This window comes from Dreissena polymorpha, chromosome 1 (genome assembly GCF_020536995.1).
Source record: "Dreissena polymorpha isolate Duluth1 chromosome 1, UMN_Dpol_1.0, whole genome shotgun sequence".
NCBI classification, from domain to species: Eukaryota; Metazoa; Mollusca; class Bivalvia; order Myida; family Dreissenidae; genus Dreissena; species Dreissena polymorpha.
Window position 1 is genome coordinate 3210264 of NC_068355.1, and position 16107 is coordinate 3226370.

General features: G+C 34.1%; 1 protein-coding gene across 3 annotated transcripts in view; it reads right to left on the minus strand.

Moving 5' to 3' along the window:
• LOC127868748 (uncharacterized) overlaps nt 1-6977 on the minus strand; it is a 22355-nt gene extending 15378 nt beyond the window's left edge. Inside the window, exons 1-3 of one of the 3 annotated variants that reach the window (XM_052410785.1) lie at nt 6913-6963; nt 2312-2331; nt 1552-1630 (exon numbers count right to left, since the gene is read on the minus strand). The gene's annotated coding sequence lies outside the window, so the exon portion shown is untranslated. Of the gene's footprint in view, nt 1-1532; nt 1631-2311; nt 2332-6912 lie in introns of all 3 variants that reach the window. The other 2 variants (XM_052410776.1, XM_052410793.1) reach the window with 2 other exon arrangements.
• Nucleotides 6978-16107: the final 9130 nt, after the last annotated feature.

Here is a 16107-nt window from a genome sequence, read left to right on the forward strand (position 1 = left end):
TATCTTTATTTTGCGATAAAATAGTCAAATACAATGTGTTGTCGTAGCCATATACACGTCCTTTTGTGTAGTATACATACGATTTAAGTGACTGATGAAGATTGTAGGACAATATAAAAGTTCAAAAACATTCAAAACATCTTTTAAATTACAAGCACTCAAACGATTTAAGGCATCATTAAGAAAGTGTACACTTTAAGAAAATGTTTGCCATCGTGTGCACACGGAATTCAGTCTGTTTAAACTCATTGTTTTTAACTTTTTTATATTTGGTTTTATGGTATACAGTCATTAACTCAAGTTGTTAAATCAACTTTTATGCAAATGTTTACTTCAGGTGTACCTTTAACCATTAAACAGCAATCTTATTTTAAGCTAGAGATTAATAAACTTTGAATGTAATTTTAATAAGCCATTCTGACATCTTTGCTTTATGCAAAATAATGTATTTTTCATGATGTCATTCTCTTGAACAGTCATTTTACTAGGCTAATCTAAAATAGTTAATGCAAGATTTAAACAGATTTGAATTAACTCACCTTTTTATGCCCCCGGATCGAAAGATTGGGGGTATATTGTTTTTGGCCTGTCTGTCTGTCATTCCGTCATTCCTTCATTCTGTCATTATGTCATCAAAACTTTAACCTTACATTAAAGTTTTGCAATAACTTGAAATATTGAACATAGCAACTTGATATTTGGCATGCATGTGTATCTCATGGAGCTGCACATTTTGAGTGGTAAAAGGTCAAGGTCAAGGTCATCCTTTAAGGTCAAAGGTAAAAAAACACACACAAAAAACTTTAACCTTACATTAAAGTTTTGCAATAACTTTTGAAATATTGAACAGAGCAACTTGATATTTAACATGCGTGTGTATCTCATGACGCTGCACATTTTGAGTGGTGAAAGGTCAAGGTCAAGGTCATCCTTCATGGTCAAAGGTAAAAAAAGCGGCGCATTAGGGGGCATTGTGTTTCTGACAAACACATCTCTTGTTTATTAGTGTTAAAGAATGTTTCAGGACGAAATAGCCGAAAAGGTTGTGTCAAATGTATTTTATACATGTATACTTCTTAATCTAATTTGCACAGAGATAACAATATATTATTTTGTAACGCCATTACCATGTACTTTGTCAGAAATGCTTTTTTCAAGCTAAAAGTCATTTCGGTTGAATTACATGAATCAAATCACGTTCAACTGACAAAATTGGATGTTTGACAATTACAATGACTCGAACGTTTCCTTGTCGATGTCAAATTCATCGTGAATATGATTTAAAAGCGTATAAACGGTACTAATTTAGTTATCCACTTCCATTTACCACAGTATACAGAGCCATAGCAAACTTCTGTCCTAAGGGAAGAATGTGAAAGCCTATTTGTAAATCAAACTTTACTTTGATCTTGATTATTTGGAACTTCATATCACTGTTAAGGCTTTTACGTATTTCGTGAAAATGTTGCTTTACAAACGGGCTTGTTCATTTTCAATCCATGCGTATCTACTGAATAAGCCGGGCTTGAGACCTTTTCTTCTCGACGTTAACTTCCTCGCTGCAGGATGGCAGGGAATCCGAAGACTCGTCACTTGCCATTGCCAGGACTCAAATGCACCCAGTTTAAATCTATAATACAGTTCAAATCGTAAATCTATAATAAACAAGGCAACATGTAAAGTGCTTTTCTACCTATGAAAATCCATATCAAATAAATGGTAAGTCCCACCTTCCTATTTCCCTTTATTTCTACAATATAAAGAAGTGAAACTCCAGCTGCTGGAGCAGTATTGAATTATTATCATAAACAATCAGTTGGTCCTTTACTTAAGGCAAGTGACCAATTGCCCAAACGGTACAAAACAGCACAATACAAAACAACATAAACACAAATAAGAATAAAGCTGGGGTCACCGCCTTGGAACGGTCAATGCAAAGCATTGGGGGTTTAAACCGGTTTTAGAACGCTCAACCTCACACTTGGCCCAGCAATATTCATGTTACATTTAAGTGTTAATAAAAAGTAACCTCATAGCATTGTAACTCAAATTAAACAACAATAAAAGGGAATTAAAACGCATTCAATTTAATTATCATTTAATTACTCAATGGTAGGAAAGATACCAGAGCAAGAGAGTTACGACTTTTTGAGGCACGATGAAATGAAACTACTAACAAGTATCTACTACATTCCTTCGTTATAGAAAAAGATTTAAAAATATAGCGTCATAAAGTTAATATTTCAGATCATCATCGCGCAAATACAGGAAGAAGGAGCAATTATGGGTGTAAAGGATCCATATTACATACCTTTGTTGTTTATGCGATTGCTAAAAAATAAATCTAACAAGAAACACCTATCAGAGATGAAATAAAATGAAAATTGAACGATATAAAACCAATGACCTATGCATAAAGATTGCAACAGTGAAAGTGGGTCGTATGACTTCTTCATGGGTATATACAGATATGCGTTAACGATTCTCCGGTGCGAATTCACAATAGAACTATTGTCTTGTACAAACCTGCAGCCACATAAACAACTTCCCGCTGATTTATGCCATGTGCTTTAGACTGGCGCCCGCGGTGTTTATGATATAAATGAAATTGATAATTTACGTATATTAAAATTGTGTAATAAACAGACGCCTGTGAAATTCATGATTCAATGTACCATGTGAGTCTAAATGTAGTTTATCATGTAGATTTGTTCCTACGACACAAAGACACAATTATGTTCAACAGAGACAAATGCCAATAATATCATGTATACAAGTCATGTATATGGGATGTTTTCTACATTGTGATCAAACTTCCGATTGCCCTGTATCCGTACACGTCAATATATACTAATATGTTTTATTAAAATCAACTTCCCATATGATCCAGCTTTATTTAAACCGGTCGAAGATGTATTGGAAGTATTGGTAGACGCTACTTTTTTGTAAGAGTAGTATAAGTAGAAGAAGACGTTGTACTAATCGTATTAAGAAATTTTGATTGATTATTTTGAAAATAAGAGTTGAACAGTGTTGATTATAGATAATGTTTTATGTTTAAACCGAGCTTAATGTTCAACCGTATTACTGTGTTTACCTTTGTAATGCTGTAAGTATTCTATCTTGTTTCATATATTCAATTAATTCTATTAGTTGGGCTACATTGTATGTTTTATCAATTCTACCTTCTTTTAAAATGTATATATACCGCAAATCAACATGAGGGATCAATTATTTTTATTTCTTAATCCTAGCACAAAGCCAGTGCCGACTTGTGTACTCTTATATGTAACAGGACCAAATTGTGTGTGTATGTGTCGGATGAATATTTACAAAGCATATTATGGATTCCCCAACACCGCATACATCGTAAACGCTGAACCCATTCATCGCAATACTATGCCGGGCTTAAACATCTGTTTAAATATTTGATAAATGGTTTTGAAGTCCAAATAGATCTCCGCTGTATTTATTTAACCATGCAGATAGGTCAGTTATCGCTTTACATTATCTAGATATACAACCCCGCAAGTTATCTATTATCAAAATCCAGCTCATAAGATATATCTGGTCGTTCAGTGATAAAGGTCATATGTACGCACATATCTTCGTCATTGTCAGGGTTGTATTATGAACTACCTAGGTATTTTTGCCAAGACTGTTTAAATTTCTTAAACTTCAGCCAAGACTTGAATATGCTTTGATTTGGAGTGTTCGTTAAGAAATTTGGTTTAATAAAAACAACAGAATATGATATATCGTTCATTATATTTCTTGTTATGAACATTACACAATATAGAAGATTCAATCAATATATATGAACGTTATTTTTGTACTCAACACTTGCAATTTGTAAGATTCTATTATGTCTATGGATCATTAAATGTTTTAGAAATATGAAAATTAACTCTGTTTTTGTCTTTAAATCCTAGAAAGTTTTGCAGCAATCTTTTGTGTTTCGATACACATATAACATTTTCTGTCTTGAAAATATACAGAACTAGATTTATCAAACTCATCATAAATAAGTAGGGGATAACCAACAGTCTGTGTACATTAAGTACTATGTAATATTTCTTCAAGTATACAGTTATTTTTAAACACAATCTGAATTGACATATTATCTAAGCTTCAGTTATATACCCTCAGAGTTTCTACATAACAATCCCTAATTCTGAAAACTATAAGGTTAAGTTCCATTCAAAATTATATCAGAAATACAACAACTAACAAGTACCCTTCTTTGTTTCCAAAGTTTTGATGGAATGCTTCACACTCAACATTTGTGTATGATTAAATCGAAGCAATTTTTAGAATACCATCAAATAGTGGTTTCGGTCAGTTTTGCCCTGTTTACTATGAACATAGTGATTTACCTCTATAGTTGGTAAATAACAATGCCACGATATTATTTGCGGCGTATCATGCTCTTTTGCACCTCTGTAACATAATGTACATTATTGTACATTGTAATATATAAATGGACATATAAATGGACATTATAATATATAAATAATAACAGAATTTAGCTCATTGTAAATTATTGTGTTGCTGTTGTTGTTGTTGTTGTTGTTGTATAAATAAACTAATTTAGGAAATAGAATCTTCGGATAAGATGTAATGAAGTTTGAAAAATTGATTATGGAAGTATGGCTTCATTTCTCCAATGTAGTTCAATTATCGGGAACATCTGTTGACATGGTCTTAGTTCTTGATTAACAATTTGGCTCGTAGGTCAATATTACTTCAAACCAATACATAATTCAGATATGATAATTATATAAAGGTTATTCCAAATTCCCAAGATACATAACGATACAAGTTCGGATTGAATGTGTATCGAATGTGTATCGGGGTATGCATAATCGATTAAAGAAGTGTTATGTTTCATATTACCAATGTGGGTTGTCCATAGAGAGCATCTGTTTGTATGATCAAGTATGCTAATGAAATGAGGTCTCATGTTCCCAAAGTAATAATTGTGTATTGCACTCTTCTACTGTGACATGTGGTAGAGGCATGAGCGATTCATCCAATCAACAAGGGTTATTCGAAGGGGTGGGTTTAGAAAATGAGGGGAAGAGAACAGTTAACCAACCAAGAATGGGATAAGACATATCTAAATTTTATGTTTATTTTCTTGAGAATAAAATGCTGTGTAGTTGTTGTAAGCATTCATTCTGCACCTCAGATCTAGAGAACACTCTGATAGACTGATAGTTTTGAATCACTTGCCATTGTACTATACTTAAGAAAAAGAATAAATAGCACTTAGAAATTATTCAGAGACTTGTCTTCTTTAAAAAAAATAGTGTTAGAATAGTGACTACGGGACACTAGTTTGTGACAAGATGTCAGACAAATATATGATTGTTGGTATCGGCGCGAATATGTATAGATGTTCATGTCGGTTGGTGGATACAAAGCGCGTCTTTTAACGATAAAAAGCGCAATATCAAATTGCGACAAATTAAGACGCACCAGGCCGACCATCTTTATGGATTTTCATATTGAGCGTGTTGGTGCTTCGGGTCTGATGCTCTGATGCGAGTCATTTTACATAGTGCATCGCAAATAAGAAAGCGGGCACTGATTAAATCTCAACAATATAACCTTGGCCTTAAATACAAACACCGAATGTGGAGGCAGCAAATATGCAAACCTAAGCTACTGTCGGACACTTCATACACAAGAGTTTATTAAGTTTCCCCAGGTGGTTAGACCAGGGTATGTTCTTAACATTTAAGCTAGTAACACATGATTGTGTTTTGCATATATCGTTGTAGACAGTTCTGCGACTGCTTTAAAATTGTCATTATACAATCAAATGTAAAATTATGTATTTAGTATTTTCTTACTAAATATAGGTTTCCATTTTAATACAGTCGAAACCCGATTGCTCGAACTCGCTTGGCTCGAATTTCCGGTTGGCTCGAACTCGCATCAAAGCACCGATTTTGTATGCCTAAATAGTCATATAAAATTTTGTCGGATGGCTCGAACTCGCTTGGCTCGAACTATCGGATGGCTCGAACGTTTTTTACGGATACAATTTTCACACGTTCTTTTGTTCGGATGGCTCGAACTCGCTTCGGGTGCTAAAAAGTATTATTTGATTAGGACCGCTTGATTAAAGGCACGCACAAATTGATTTAACTCCGGTTGCATAAACTGTAAATCGATTATGACCGCTTGATTAAAGGCACGCAATAATTGATTGAACACCTGTTTGCTAACATGTCATCGACTCAATCGTTAATTGATTTGCGTAAAATATGACATTTTATATAAGACCTGACGTTCTTGTAGATGCTTATTCATAATGGCTGCAACGGCTCAATCGCTAAAAAGCTTCGTTTCTCGACGAGAGCTACGGAACGAAACACAGACAGACATAATGCCATTCTTAAAAAAATATAAATAAATAAAGGAATGTACTTCTGTATTGTATGTAATGTGTATATAGTGCGGATGCATGTTTCGTTCTTTAGTGCTCTGTGTTATCTTAAAATGTGCTGCGCTAAAACTTGCTGATATTTACTCAATGCTATTTGTTAATTGTATTTGTAACTGTTTTTAATTTTTCATAAATTAAAGTATTAAGTATATAGACATTTACCCTATTTGTTTCTTATTAACTTATGAATTCAAAAGCAGTAAGTAGTGCGAAGTAGTACGGAGTTTAAGCAATATGTGTACTCTTCAACTGGAGGTGAAAATGTACTGCATACTTGTTCGTAAACAAAAGTTTATAAGAAATCGGATGGCTCGCATTCCGGATGACTCGAACTATTTTTGCCGGTCCCGACGAGTTCGAGCCATCGGGTTTCGACTGTGTACATATATTTACATTTTACTTTTATAAAATACTGTAAATATTGACAATAAATTGAATGTAAAACATAGATTTACCTGATTATTTACAAGATGTGCCAATCAACCGACTATCTCCGAAGACGTTCGCACTGCGGACTGTGTACAATAGGCGGTAAGTGAACTCGAGACTTTAGATAAGATATCATATCTTCAGGGAAGTGTTTTAAACAAAGCGTGCTACTGTATTAAAAGTGTAACCCTACTCTCTCAAAGCTGTTAACAATCATTATGTCATTTAGTTTGATAAGTGTCTCTTTAAAAAAAAAACTTAACCACTTATTTTATTAGTATATATAAAAAAAACTTTGAACAAAGCCATACTTTGATATTATGTATTCATCAAAGTTCGTGAACACAGTGCTTTTTGTAGGTGTATTTTCTCCATTCCGTCTTCTGTCTTTAGCCACTGCAGCCTCACAGAGCACATTTTAAAGTCCCCGTCTGTATTTGTCTTCTGTAAACGCTGTGTTGATTGAAGACACTTGATCTTCTAGGTTGGCTTGCTTACTGCATAGTATGCAGTTTAAATGGTCAGCGAGTGGCCGTACTTTAAGCTGTGTATGCGGGGCTGTTCATCATTTAAAGACCGTTCAACGTAACCTATTGATTGTCTTTCTTTGTCATAAATATCTCAGTATTATATCTCGCGCCAGTTTACACTGTTTAATTTACAAGAACCTGGCGTGAGGCAATCTTAAATATAGAACGGTACATTGTATAATTTCAATCTTGCGTTGAGCTTAAACAGACTATCGAAAAACAGACTCACACGAATGTTAAACTTTTAATTTACCTTAATCGTCCGAAGATGCTTTAGTGTATCCAATTTGTTTTCAAAAAAGATACATCTTCAATTATCTGAGTATTCTTTTAGTGTGTATTTAGTGAGTACACGTGATGCCGTTGTTTAAATGTACGGAAGGCTTATTTGACAAACAAATTATTGTTACAGGAAGTACGATTTATTTCGGCTGGATAAAATTAATTTGCACACACAATAAACGTTGATACTACGTAGTTAAGCCTAAAAATATACTGCCCTCAGTTTCATCTACTGCCTTATTGCTTACCATTTCTTACCTATGTTCACGATTATTTTTTCTCCCTAGTCATCTTGTGTAATATGTCTGTCTGTGATTTTAACATCTCTGAAAGACGTAATGCACAGCTGAAGCTCGCTTAAATCGCTGTCAATGACGAATCTGATGACAACTCGTCGAACACTAACTCATCTTTTTGTTTTCCTGTTGTTTTGTCTCTATGGCGATTCTGTTGCTATTAGAACGTTGTACACGAAGAGGTCAGTGATGTTGACAATGGCCCAATCGGCAATACCCAAGCCTTGTATTTTCCAGACAGGCAACTTTTGTAAATGTTCAACATCAATTTCTTCAGCGGATATTTATTATCGACCTTACAGCTCTGCAAACATTTCTGTTGAACTACTTTATGGGGCTCTTAAATGGCTGTTTAGTAATTGTGAGTTCCCCGTTGACTTTTCATCATAAGTAAACTCGCACATTGCCTTCCGTCAAGAAAAAGGGACGGAACTTACTTGGTTTAAATTGCTTCCATAAAGTGTGATTAGGTCATTGATATTGTCAAGCTTCCTTATTTTTCTGCCATCGGTCTTTTTGTATTCCTCATGTCGCCCATGCTGGCTCTTCGTAATGGATGTAGGACGCTTCTGTACATTGTGGCCGGGGAGCATCTTTGCTGCTTTGATTTCCAGATTCGTCGTTACAGAGAAACGGATGACCAAAAAAGTTGTCAGCAACCCACGAGGTGATGTCCTGATGTTGTGAAGTCTTACGCTGTAAAACCCATCATTAAGTTGTGAAAGAAGAGGAATCTACCAGAAAAAAACGGTTCAAAACACACTTTAATAACCTAGTTTAACAACAATTTAGCACGGTTTCACATCTAGACATAACGCAAAGTATACAACTGAAAAATAAATTAAATAAAACTGCTTTGAAAAGAGTCGTAATTCTATTCAAACACAATTTAAGTATTGAAAGCCTGTATTTTTTAACTTATGCAAGATAACTATTTTTATCTTTACCTCACCCTTTTTTGTCCACGCGCATCAATAACGATATCTTTTCATAACAGTTTTGAACATGACTAGCCTTCAATCAATTAGACTTTATTTCACGGAGACTGCAGTTAATTTAACATCCTTAAAAGTAACCTCATATAAAAGTTTAATTACATTTAAGCGTTGCGTTACTCTAAATACACATTGGGTCGTAGAATAAGTATGCTTTGTTACAATAGGATGCACAAAAATGTTTTCTTTAGCGATTGTATAAGGCGTGTTTCAGCCTGTGCATTTCACAAATACGCATATTCTCATTAAAATGCGCTTTTTTTCGGATTGTTTGCGATTTAATCAATGCATCATTGTTCTGTGATCAATTAAAGCAAATTAAGCGTTAACATGAGGCCTATGCTTTGATTTTAGTGTGTGCTATAGAGCAATAACACTGTTAGGCCTCCTGGAGTATTAAAAATAAAACAGTTGAACATTATTTCCATATTTAATAGTGGTTTGTTACAGCGCGCCAGACACTTTAAGAACGTCAAAGGATAGAAAAAAATGCAATTTAGTTCATGGTATTACATCCTGTGGCTTTTGGAACGAATATTTATGCATTATCAAGAACATATGCACTTCGTATTAAAATGAGTGAACGACGGGTAAAAACGTCGTTAACGTCGATAGAAACTAACACTTGTTTAAATTGCATTGGATGATATCGTTTGAACTGATTCTTACGAACTATAGTTGTATGACATGATTTCGTTAATAAGATGTGTATGTATGTTTGTTATTATGTAGATATACAACGAGTTCCCTAGACATTGTACATGTATGTTTGTAAAATGTAAATTCATAAATTTTTAACTGTGAATAAATGAAACATTTTCGTTGTGGCAAGACATGAGTTTCTTGAACATATACACATGCATGTATACAATAGCCCGATCGGCAATACCCAAGCCTAGTATTTTTCAGACAGGCAACTTTTGTAAATGTTAAAATGTTATGGACTGTAAATATGCGGATTGTTTTTTTAATATGGTAAAACATTATTTCGCAAAATACTTTATCTAATGAACAAGCATATAAACCTTGATTATAGATTTCATTAATCATGTTCAATATGGTAAAATATGATTTATCTAACCAAGTTAACTTGTAAGTACACTGGATTGCAGATTTAATGACTTTTTGTGAGTGATTAAATGATTTCTGCATCAGTTCATCTTAGTTTATATTGACATTGGTTTGCATTAATTGTTTGTAGATTAACTTTACTTTTTCTAATCAACTTGACCTAATTGTTTGAATCATGATTGTATAAAACGATCAATGTGGCATCACATTATGCCGATTTACAAACTCACCTATATCTATAAGTGTACGTGTACAAACTGTCATATCAAATATTTAACGTTCGCCCGTCAATCGGTCGGTATTATTGGGGTATACCATGGTCGTCTTGTAATACCAAATATCAATTTGAAATGTATATGTATTTAAAATAAACATAATAATGTTGCCCAATTTGTAATGGTGTTTTTTTGTGTTACCTCATCTTTCACTCAGGGTTGTATTCAATCAATATAATATATATCAGTTGTCTGTCGGCGAGTCACCAAAGAACAATGATGATGAAAAAGGGCTCGACTTGCCGAACAACTTTCAGTATTTGTATTATGTTTGCCGAAAGACCTTCAAATATTATGAACTGAGCTTTAACGTCCCTCAACCGCTTATGAAGTGTATGTAGTCAATAGAGTGTAGTTTTGGATAGCTTGTAGCAATCACTTCCGAACATGTGTCCGTACTTATAAAAAAGGAATTGTGATTTTCCGAGTTCGATTAAATAGGTTTGTTACTGGGTTTGAAAAGATTTGTGCAATTAAGTTTAGCGCATAAGCAAACTTAATAGGAATTATTTAAATTACATTATTATTTTTAGTTAGATCAATATGCTCAGGTATTATTGAGTGACAGACACAAGACAAATATATATTTATACAAGATTCAAACTTACCCATTACCATGTTGTTTTGGAAATTTGATCAAACAAATTATCAGCTTTTCAAAGGTTTTAACTGTTGTGATCCCTTTTTAAATTTAGGATGGGATTTATTAAAGTATATTGTTTCTGCTTTGATAAAAAGTGTTACCTTCAAACCAGTATGCACTGTTAAACGACATTTATTAAAAAGTAATTAACTGCTTATTAATAGAATGATAAACCATCTCTGTATTCCAGTTGTTACTGTTAATTAAGAAAACATGTCATACGCTCGTGCGATTCCGTGTGATTGAGATTAGTAGTTAACATTTATGGTCGATTGTTTAGTTTTACAGATGAAACTGGCTTATGTCGTGGAAAACTTGCTTAAATGTTTCTGTTAGACACTACCTTTCGCAAAGTTTGCCGTCTTTTATCTCATTTGATATAAAACCCATTGTATGCAAAAAAAAATCAGATTATATTGTTCGCACATTTTGCTGTAGTGTATTAATACAATATATTATTTTAAACTAAATGGACTATGATAAAGTATGAAAATGCGAAAAATAAATGGTCATGAACTACAATCACTATATTTGTTGTGTTTTATGGTGTTACATTTCCAGTTGCAAATCTATAATTGTGTAATTACGTGTATATTCAAAAGGTCCTTAAACATACGCTGTTGCAGATGTAATCGTAAAATTCATATATTGGGTAACAATAATACTTGTTATCAAATGCTACAAAATAACACTACGTATTCATATTATCTTTACAACACAGCTGCACCTCGTCTTACATTATTTGGAGGCCCACTCTTAATGCTGGTTTTAAATCAAGTGTTTTAACCCACTTAACCTTGTTGTATTCTCGATTACCACTTTGTTAAATTGTTAATCGATATAAATATTATTTTTTGTAACACTTATATATTTCCGCTGCATATGGCTCGCCATTTTCAAACGAAATCACACACATTTGTACTGTATTAATACATCATCTTTATCACTAATTTTACACTTGCTTGTTAGATATTTTTTTAGGTATCACTTAGGTATTCACATGACACTTGAGTACAAATCCGATCTATAAAACGTCTCTAAACTATGTTATATTACACATCAGATATACAATGTATTGTTTCCGTTATCAGATCGATGAAATGATGACGTGAAAGACCCGCCAACATTGGAATACAAATCCCGCTTATCAGGAATCCCCGTAGTCATCCGTTGTATGGTCATACATATTCGATATATCGTGTTCAGTGCCATGCAGGTGTCCTGATGGAGGGAATGGCCACTTTACATGTGAATACGAAGACCGTCTATCATGCATCTCCGGGGCATCCGCCGTATGGTCGTATATGTCGTTATCACTGCCTTGAACATGGCTGTGTACATTGTCTATTTTGTTAACGTACTCCGTCTCCGTTATTTCATTCAGTCTGTTATAGTCATCGTCTGATGTAGCTTCCTTGAGGACGCATGCAATACTGTCGTAACTATGATGACAGGAAGTGTGCATTTTGTCACTGAACAATGTTATTTCCGTTATATTCGAGTGTTTTTTTATCGAATTGATAGGGATATTGCGGGTTGATGATTCCTGATTGCTTATTTGACGTTTGTTTACAGCCCCATATTTCACGGAATCTATAAGCTTTCGAATATTAACCTTAGCTGATACAGAGTAAACGTCGCATGGAGGTTTACTTTCGTTATTTGACGTCAATAACTCTATTGAACACTGTTTAGCCTCCTGATGTCTCTTACTCGGTCTCTCCTCCTTTACCAATGTAAAAGCATTCTTAACATATATTACCAGTATTAATTAAGATAACTTATATCATTTTATTGTTATGTTGTTGTTGTACTAAACATTATGTTGACAAATTTACACTTAAATTATAAATAATACCCCGAGGTCTAGGATGGTCTTTACAACCCAACTATTACAATATACATACCGTTTAACAACGACACAGATTATTACGGATACGGTTATAATCACCACGACAACGGATATAATGCCGCCAATTAAACCCACTGCAACACAAGCAAAACCCAGTTTTATAATTATGGCAATGTTTATGTAATGCATTAATTAGTTAACTGTAAACGATTATGAAAGTCCATCATGCTCAGCACAAGTGGAAGTCTATTTCTTGACTCATTTTCTTTACAGATATTCCAATCGTGCTACAAAAACAACGACACAAAAAAATCGGATGCTTTACAAATCTTATCAAAATACTCAGCTTTCTGATCGTAAATTGTCTCGTGCAAAGCATAACTCACTTAGTACTTAAGGTATTAAAACAAAACATCCCTCATGATAAGAGGGTCTTTATATCTATTTACGTTAAATTCAAGATACTCTTCACCGACTACTCCTGGTTAAGGTTGACGTCTTGGTTCTGCGCATCTCATAGATTTATTTAAAATTTCCACGACACGGCATTCTTGTATTTCTATAGTGATGTGCACATCTGAAGGTGCTTGGGGCCTCAGGTTGTCTCCCTTTAGGTGTACACATGTAATATATCATCGTTTCATAACGGGAGTTAGACGGTGCATGCAAGTGTTAGTAGTTTATGTTTCATAGCTATCCATTGTAAAACTATTTATGATATATTTTTATTACGTAATTGTCATATAAACGCATAAGTATATGACAAGCGTCCATGATAGTCAACCATTCGATAAAAAATTAGTGTTATATAACAATAATGAAACTCAAAATGAAAAATCTGTGTAATATATATATTGCTAGGTTTTTATTAAATGCAACTGTTTTTTGCCTATACAATACAAGACAAAACATGCAACACAACATAAATCGGTCACCGTCATGGAACAGTCATTTTCATTTATGCATTATTTTTACAAGGTCGCCGTGGCTTAGTGAATATGGTGTCCGCCCAGCGACCGGAAATTCACGGGTTCGATTCCCACTGGAGCGTCCTTTAGATCTCCGCTATAGACACCAAGTACTGGTTTTATTCCCAGAAAACGGGCTCGAGAACGTTTCAAATGAGCTAAAATAAATAGGTTTCAACTAACAAGGCACCCCCACTGTCTTCTTTTAAAAACGCGCAAACTACGGATTAATTATTGGCGGATCTTAATGCATTGAAATCGTATAAAATATTTACGAATCATTGTGAAATAACACGTACATGTTTTAACAAGCTGTATCAATGTCGTTCAAAAGTTTCGTTATCGTCAAAAATGTTCAAAATAATATGTTTATTTTCAAGACATAATTGCTAAATACATTTAAATAAAGATAAACGTTATTGACATTTTTAGTTGTGTGTGTTAACCTGTTACAATCATTGTTAATCCGATAACAATAATGTAAACCGTTATGAGGTGTCACAATTGATGCGCCATCCCATGGTAGCGGATGTTAAGGCGAAGTACAGTATATTTATAATAGTTATTGTTGGTTTATATACATAATTAGTATTAACCCTTGATTAATTTTCTAGAGCAAGGTAGGATTACATATCTGAGTATCACAAGTGATAGGATTCAATAAAAAGCTAGGATGTGCAGGTTACAATTTTTTGTGTGGATTAAAATGTCTCAGCTGAATGTAGAGTCAAGCAATATGTATTGACATCGAATGTTAAGCGGACACATTGACATTTTAAAAGCATCTATTCAGAATTGTTCACAGCCAGGGGCATCTTGGTCCTTTCGTATATAAATGCAAGTGACGAGATAGGAGACAGCATTTTTTAACTTTATGTAGACACACTCATAGGACGTCGTGCAGTAGTCATGTTACAAAAGCTTATACTATACTGTGGCGAAGATTACCGGACCTGGCATCGACCGAATAAAATGAGCCGCGTTCTGAAAAAACTGGGAAAAATGCATGTGCGTAAAGTGTCGTCCCAGATTAGCCTGTGCAGTCCGCACAGGCTAATCAGGGACGTCACTTTACGCTGTTATGGTATTTTTAGTTTCAAGGAAGTCCCTCCTTACCAAAAATCAAGCTGATGCGAAAAGTGTCGTCCCTGATTAGCCTGTGCGGTCTGCACAGGCTAATCTGGGACGACACTTTACGCACATGCATAAAGCCTATTTTTTCTCAGAGCGCGGCTCAAATGTCAAGCATACCACCTCCTTAACCTTAAATACCAGCGCAATGATCGAGAAACGGAATCTGGCTGAATGCATCTCAACTATGATTCAGCTATACTTATTGGGAAAATGTTTGGGTTTTAAAAATAGCGTTGCAAGCTTTAAATGAAAATTACATTTGAAAGAAATAAAGTAATTATAGCATTAACAGTATCCAATACAAAAGAAAATTGAATAAATTAAATGGACAAATTATGCAGTTATTTGACAAACATACGTTATATTTCTTTTAAAACGAGGGGACAGTTTAAACGCTTGTTATGGAGATCCATAAGAATTTTGCACCATCCCTGTTTTAAGTTCAAATGCTTCTAGTGTTACATTTTAAACTTTCGAGAGTTCCTTAAAATGATTTTTGAACACAGATTCAAAAGATAAATATCCGTGATAGTTGAAACATGCTTGTGCTGCTTACAAATCACCCTTGTCTTATTTTGCTTTGCAAGCGTGTTGGAAGTAAAGTACATTTTGTGGACGCATGCACTCACTTTCTAACGCAGACCAGAATGAACAATCCGGCCATATCTCAGTTTTATAATTCGATATTCCTTGTAAGGACATCATTACATGACAAACATGTATCTACAACATGCTTTAGAACGAAAAACATGCGGCACACTAGTCTCGTCAATGGATTATCTTATATGGACATAGGAATAAACTTCATAATATCTAAGATTAATTCAATGTAAGCATATAATTACATGATTTACGTATACCTTCATCATGTTTTGGACGCATAAAATGTGGAACACATGCCTCGTCAACTTATTATCGTGTTTCCAGTGGTTATTCCCCTCGTTATATCTTGGGTTAAAAACCTTTGATTATACGGGATATATTTAATCGAAATAAAGCTGAGTGAAAAAGTATAAACCAATTCACAGCTGTGACGTATGTTTGTTATTATTGAGAGATGTACGAAATAAATAAGGTAGTTAAAAACAAGAAGCAAAACACGCGTCTGATATTCTACATGCCTCCTTTCTTGTGGATGGAATTACTCTATATAAGGCGCAACTTTTGATATGGAG